The following is a 6,091-nucleotide window of genomic DNA, read 5'->3' as shown; positions in this document are numbered from 1 at the left end:
CTGCACAACGGTGCGTGCCTGCAAGGGGCGGGTGGGGCGGGGGGGAAGGAGAAAGGGATGGGGGCAGGAGACAGTGGGGAGGGGACGAGGAAGAAGAGAAGGGGATCTGGGAATGGGCGGGGGAAGCAGGAGCCCGGCATGTGTCATTCCCTCGGCGGCAGCAGCCGCAGCCCCAGCAGGGAGGCAGCAGCACCAGAGCAGTGATATCGCTGCAGCAGCTGATGCCGCAGTGCCCCCGCCCCCACAGCAGCTGCTGGGGTTCTCCTGTAGCCCAGGTATCACTCCAGACAGGGGGAGAGAGCCAGTGAGCCAAGGAACTGGCTTCAGTGTCTGTGCACATGTGTGCGTGCATGTGCCCGTCCCCCCCGCCCGCCCTCCGTATTGCGGTCAAACTACGCCTATGGCTACAACACACCCTATTCCCATTGTCCTGCCATGGCTGCAGCGCCCGGTGCCTTATACCCCCTGGCAGTTGTGCATGAGCGCACTCCTCAGGTGACAAGTTTTGCTACTTTCACCTCTGTCCATGTGGAGCCCTGCAGCTCTACCACACTCTGACTGACCCTATGTGGCAACCTCCCTCTCTCACACCGTATTACCACAAGCGGCCCAAATGTAACTGAGACCTGCAGGCCATTCTACTCTCGGTGCCTGTGACCGTTAATTGATTAAAGTGACTCAGAACAGCTCCTTCCAAACAGACATATCCTTCATTCCCCCAAAAGTATACCACAGTTCGGGGGAAAGGTTAAATCACAAAGAGGCCTGCATGCCTGGGGCTTGCTGCTGCTCATAGTCTCTCTCAAAGCTGCAGAGCCCCTGCCTTAGTTCCACGGCCCTGCCACAGGCTCTGCTCATATCAGTGTCTCTCCTCAAGAAGCTGCTGTCCATTTACTCTTCTTTCCCTCTAGGCCTGGCTTTTTACAGCTTAGTGTTCTTTTGAGTTTAGTCCCTGGCCTTGGAAATATAGGCCTCCTGGCACCAGGCAGGTAGGGAGTTCCCGACTAGCTTACCAATTGTTTCTCTTAAGGACCCTTGGTATTGTCCCTGGCGATATCTTACCTCGATCATTATTTCATTTCCTGCTTGCTCTTTCCTAACAGTCTTCTTTGATGTATCTCCATGCAGTCAGCCAGAATAATATCAAGTAAGTAAACTGAGGCACGTTTAATCATACGAAATAGTTCTCCACATGACATAACAAGGATAGGGCAAATCTTTTTAATCAGAATGTTGTGTAGTACTAAGTCAGACTTATATGTATTTTACATCTATGCACTTACCTTTATCAACCAAACTTGAAATCACAGGAGAAAATGAAATCAGGTTTGTTTGACAAGATGTATTTTTCAGAAATCCATGTTGACTGGCATCAATTATATTCTCATCCTTTAATTCTTTATTAATTGAATCCTATATCAGTTTTTCCATTATTTTGCTTGGTATTGATGTCAGGCTAACTGACCTACAGTTACCTAGAGCCTCCAGCTCGTCTGTTTTGAATAATGGCACAATATTAGGATATTTCCAGCTTTCTGGAATTTCCCCAGTATTCCAAGATTTATTAAAAATAACATCAGGAGGCCAGAGATCTCCTCAGCCAACTCTTTTAGGATTCCTGGGTACAAGTTATTCAGGCCCACTGATTTAAAAATGTTTAGCCCTAGTAGATGCTGTTTAACGTCCTCCTTAGTCACTAATGGATTGGAATATAGTTAATCATCCACATATGATATTTGTACATCTTCCTGCTTCTTTCCAAATATAGAACACAAGTATTTATTGACACTTCTGCCTTTTCTGCATTATTATTAAGAATTTTACCATATCCATCTAGTAACAGAGCTATACCATTGTTAGAGAGTTGTTTGTTCCTGATATTTGTAAAAAAAAAATAAAAAATCCAAAACCTTCTTATTGTAATTGTGCTAGTCATGGCTTTTCCCCTTATTTCTTTTGCTTTCTTTATCACTCTTCCATTCTTCATAACTTCTATTTTATATCAATTGCTGTCTGATTCCCCTTTCTTTCATTTCATGCACCAATATCCTAAAGAAATGTCTGTGCTCAAAAAGAAAACTCATTGCAAATACCATTCAAATTTAAACACATGAACAAATGTTGCAATTTACACTGAATCCATTCCACTTTAGAGGTCTTTTGACATACTGAATCACTTAATCTGTGCTCCAACAATTTATTCTTTCACCAGATGCCCTAATGCAATTTCTTCCATATATTACTTTTTGCTAGTCTCTGTTTTTCTGTTTAATTAATAGTGTGGGATTTTTAGTGAATCCTTTAAACTCATTTTAAATGCATCAAAATTCTTCTTCTTTCAATGTTCAAGAAAGTGTAGTTATGCCATTATGATCAGTACATATTGTCATAGCACATTGCAGATTAATAACATCTTCTTGACACACTGAAGCCTTCTTTCCCATTTGACTGGTCACTTAGTGAGCAGCAAGCTAGTGTGGTGCAGATTTATACCCAGCTCACCATACACTTAGCGTCTCCATGGGGTCAAAGCCTTAATCTAGAATAACTCCACTGATTTCAATACAATTTCACCAGTGTAAATAAGATCAGACTCTTGATCTCTTGTCTTTTTCTTTCTCCCATTATTTCATTTATCTTTAATCCTACATTTTGTTTTAGCCTATGTCCTTTTCTTTTCATCTGTCACTTCCCTTATCATATTCTAGTCTATTTCAATTTATCCTCTGTTCCTCTCCTCCTCCCCCATCCAATACAAATATGTAGACTTGTTTAAAATGAGGTAAACTGGTATTTCTCCTGGATTACACAGGAATACACCTGTGGGGAGCACAGCACTGCTTGTTTTGTTAATTCCAAAACAATATTAATGGTATAGATTAATGGAGAGAAAGGGACAATTATAACTGATCCTAAATTTAGAATTATGGGCCTGGATCCAAAGCCCACTGAAGACAATGAACGTCTTTCCATTGACTTCAGTGGGCTCGGGATCGGGCCCAAGATTACTTTGTAATTAACACTGCTTTATTTTGGAGCTATACTAAGAACCAGGGAAAACTGCCTTGAAAACTAAGCCCACCTTTATTTTGAAAAGGAAAGCTTGACAACTTTTGCCAGGCTCTGGAGCTTAATTAAAGTAGTGGAAAATTTCAAAGTGACAAGTAACTAAAGGCCTATTTTTATTCCTTTTCTTTTTTTCAGTTCTTGTGAGCGGAAGAGCAAATGCATGTGGATCAGGTGGAATGAAAGAAAAAGACTTTCTTACATGTTCTCAGAGCTTGTTCATTCATCCAGACACCCACCCAAACTGCCTTCAAAAAACAGAAAAATGACTCCTCTTGACCCCCTTTTATATTCTCCTATAGATTTTTCTCATGAATTAAGCTGTGTGGGATATCTCCAAGTTCCCATCTGTTTGCACTGGGATCACAGAGCTCTCACTTGTGATTTTAAAAATATGTTTTGTGCTGAACATTTCTGAAAATGAAAATACACTTTCCCCCCCAACTTTCATTGATACTGATCCTAATACCAATCTAGCTAGTGATCTCTCTACACCATAACTAAATTAATTAGTAGCTCATTGCATGTAGTACTTTGGATATCTATAAAGGACAATGCATACAAAATATGATTTTAAGCAAGTCTCTTTAAGAATTTTTGTCTCTGATCTGCAGTGCAGATTTCAGGCCAAAGCCATCTGTCATTTGCCACTGTCAGAAGACAGGACACTGGGCTAGATGGACCTTTGTTCTGACTCAATATGACTGTTTTTATGTTCTTATGTAATCCTGTTCCTATGAAAATCAATGAGAGCAAGATTGGGCTCCTCAATTGCAGATTTTATACTTATTCCATAGGTTGAACTCCCATGGCTATCAGTGGAAGTGCTGGACAGAGAACAAATGCAGAATATGCTATGGATCTGCAGTAGAGCTCAGATAAGATGCTTTTAAAAGCCCATGATGCTTATATGTCTGCATGTATACATATTCAAGCCTACCTGGAATCTTAGGTATGTACTTGAGCTGCTAGCTTCTGGTCCTACTTGAGCTGCCATAGCTTCAGTGTTATTGTTATTCAAACTAGCTAGATCAAAGCTAGCTCAGATATGTCTACATGTGGTTCAGTCACACCTCTGATTGAAGCGTAGACATTTCCAGAGAGGCATATGATATATATATTATATATATTAGCCTGTGATGGGTTGCTCTACTCACAGCTGGATGGCACAGCCTCCTGGCCATTCTGGAGGGTAGCTAGGTCAGGCCAATGCTCTCTTTATCTGCAGCCCCACTCTCGCTCCAGAAGCTGCTGCAGCCTCTTCATGACTCAGCCCTCCGGGGTGGAGGTTAGGTGGGATGGGGAATCTTTTCTCCCAAACAGGCTCAAACAGTCTTCCTATGCACTGCCCCACTGGTGCCACTTCCCCAGTAGCCGGTGAGCTTCTTTTAATAAATGCTTTCAGCCCTCAGCCTAACAGGTTAATTGGCCCAGTCTGGCCTCCATTAACTCTTTCTGGGTGAATGTGGGGTGGACACCTCATCACATAGCAATATTTTGTAAAGTTTGCAAAGGGAACATGCACTACACCTCCCTGCACCAACTAAGTCAACTATCCAGGGACAGAATTCCTCCCTTTCACGCTCCCCACCCTCTAAGAAGTCTTCTATGGGGAGTTATCACATCTATACAGCCCCTGACTACTCCGTCCCACTCAGTGCTGTACTCAGAGTTCACTGGTATAAGGTGGAGTATAGTTGCTTTATGCCACTACAACTTGGTTTCATGTTAGACGTTCTGCTAACAGGACATTTTGCTCATGCTGGAGTAAATCTGAATCAATATGTTTATGACTATGCAAAGTGTTTCTGAATATGCAGAGTGTTATTGGAATTTCGTGTTGAATATTTACCGTACAATACGTAAAACTGACCTACATGCTACAAAATGACTGGATGGCAATAGTATTCGCATATGTTCAGGTTTCTTTCCTAGGACTGATTGGAAAAATCCAAGCTCTTCATTGTTTAGACTCTCTATCTAACTGTTTTTAGATAACAAGTACAAAACCACTGTCTAATCCAAGTAGGAAAACAACAGAGCAAATTGAGAATGCTATTGTTCTCTTTTTGCAGTTTATAATGTACTGTACGATGCAGGTTTCTAACAGTCCCTTAGGGTAAGTCACAAACAAAAATTATCACATCATCAACTTAATTGCCTCTTCCCAGAATCCCTAGTGTGTCTGTTTAAAGTTTTATTTAACAATGGACTGTATCAAAGGAATATCACCCTTAAATGATTAAATCCATTCCAAATCCAGTGGAAAAGAAGAGTGGGCTGAGGTTTTTCAGGCAGCAGCCAGACCTTGGAAAGTTTAATTGTGGAGAGTCATAGCTAAAGCTGCATTTTTGTCTCATCAGTCATGGGTGGCATGGAGTCCATGATTTTCTTGTTTTTCAACTATATAGCCGTGATTTTTGGCATGTGGGGACTTTTTCCTGACGGGTGGATGGACGCTGTGGTAACTGTTCAGTTGATTTCACCAGGAATCTCGAGTACTGCCAAGTTAAACCCCAGACTGCATGGCTGGTTTATAAAGAGCTCCAGGAGCTCGGCAACAACAATACAGTGATGCAAAGGACCCAACCGGCGAACTCTGGGGATCACGAGGTTTCTTCCTCCCTCAAGGTAACATTCTGTAAGAATGGAGTTTGGTTGGGGTCATAGTAAGGAGAAAAAAATAATGGAACTATTTTCATGCACCACTTTCCATACCCACTCCTATTTGGGCACTTCTCCCTCTGCCTTTTCATGATGTCTTCCGCTGCTCTCTCCTGGAGATTGCTGTCCCACTCCATTTGAGGCTCATCGGTGCTTTCTTTTGCTGTCCGTTGGAGGCTGCTTGCCTCTTTTTCCTGTTTTCTGTGGAAGTAGCATCATCTCATTCCCTGTCATCTCCTTCCCTGGCATGAATGAAATTTGGGTTAGGTGGCAGAAAGAAGGTGGCATGCTGGACCTTCAGTTTTGCAGATTAGGGAACCAATTGATTGACTATGCAGAAGACCCCAAGTATGTGTCAACC

At 42.2% G+C, this 6,091-nt stretch overlaps 1 long non-coding RNA gene across 1 annotated transcript; it reads left to right on the top strand.

The window, feature by feature from the left end:
* The first annotated feature begins 3,200 nt into the window (after window positions 1-3,200).
* Window positions 3,201-5,656, top strand: LOC123373810. The gene is made up of 3 exons (XR_006580863.1): window positions 3,201-3,240; window positions 3,864-4,018; window positions 5,556-5,656. It is a non-coding gene; the product is annotated as an uncharacterized LOC123373810 (long non-coding RNA).
* Window positions 5,657-6,091: the final 435 nt, after the last annotated feature.

The sequence above is a fragment of the Mauremys mutica genome, chromosome 7 (genome assembly GCF_020497125.1).
Source record: "Mauremys mutica isolate MM-2020 ecotype Southern chromosome 7, ASM2049712v1, whole genome shotgun sequence".
NCBI lineage: Eukaryota > Metazoa > Chordata > Testudines > Geoemydidae > Mauremys > Mauremys mutica.
This window is presented reverse-complemented; position numbering and strand designations above follow the sequence as displayed.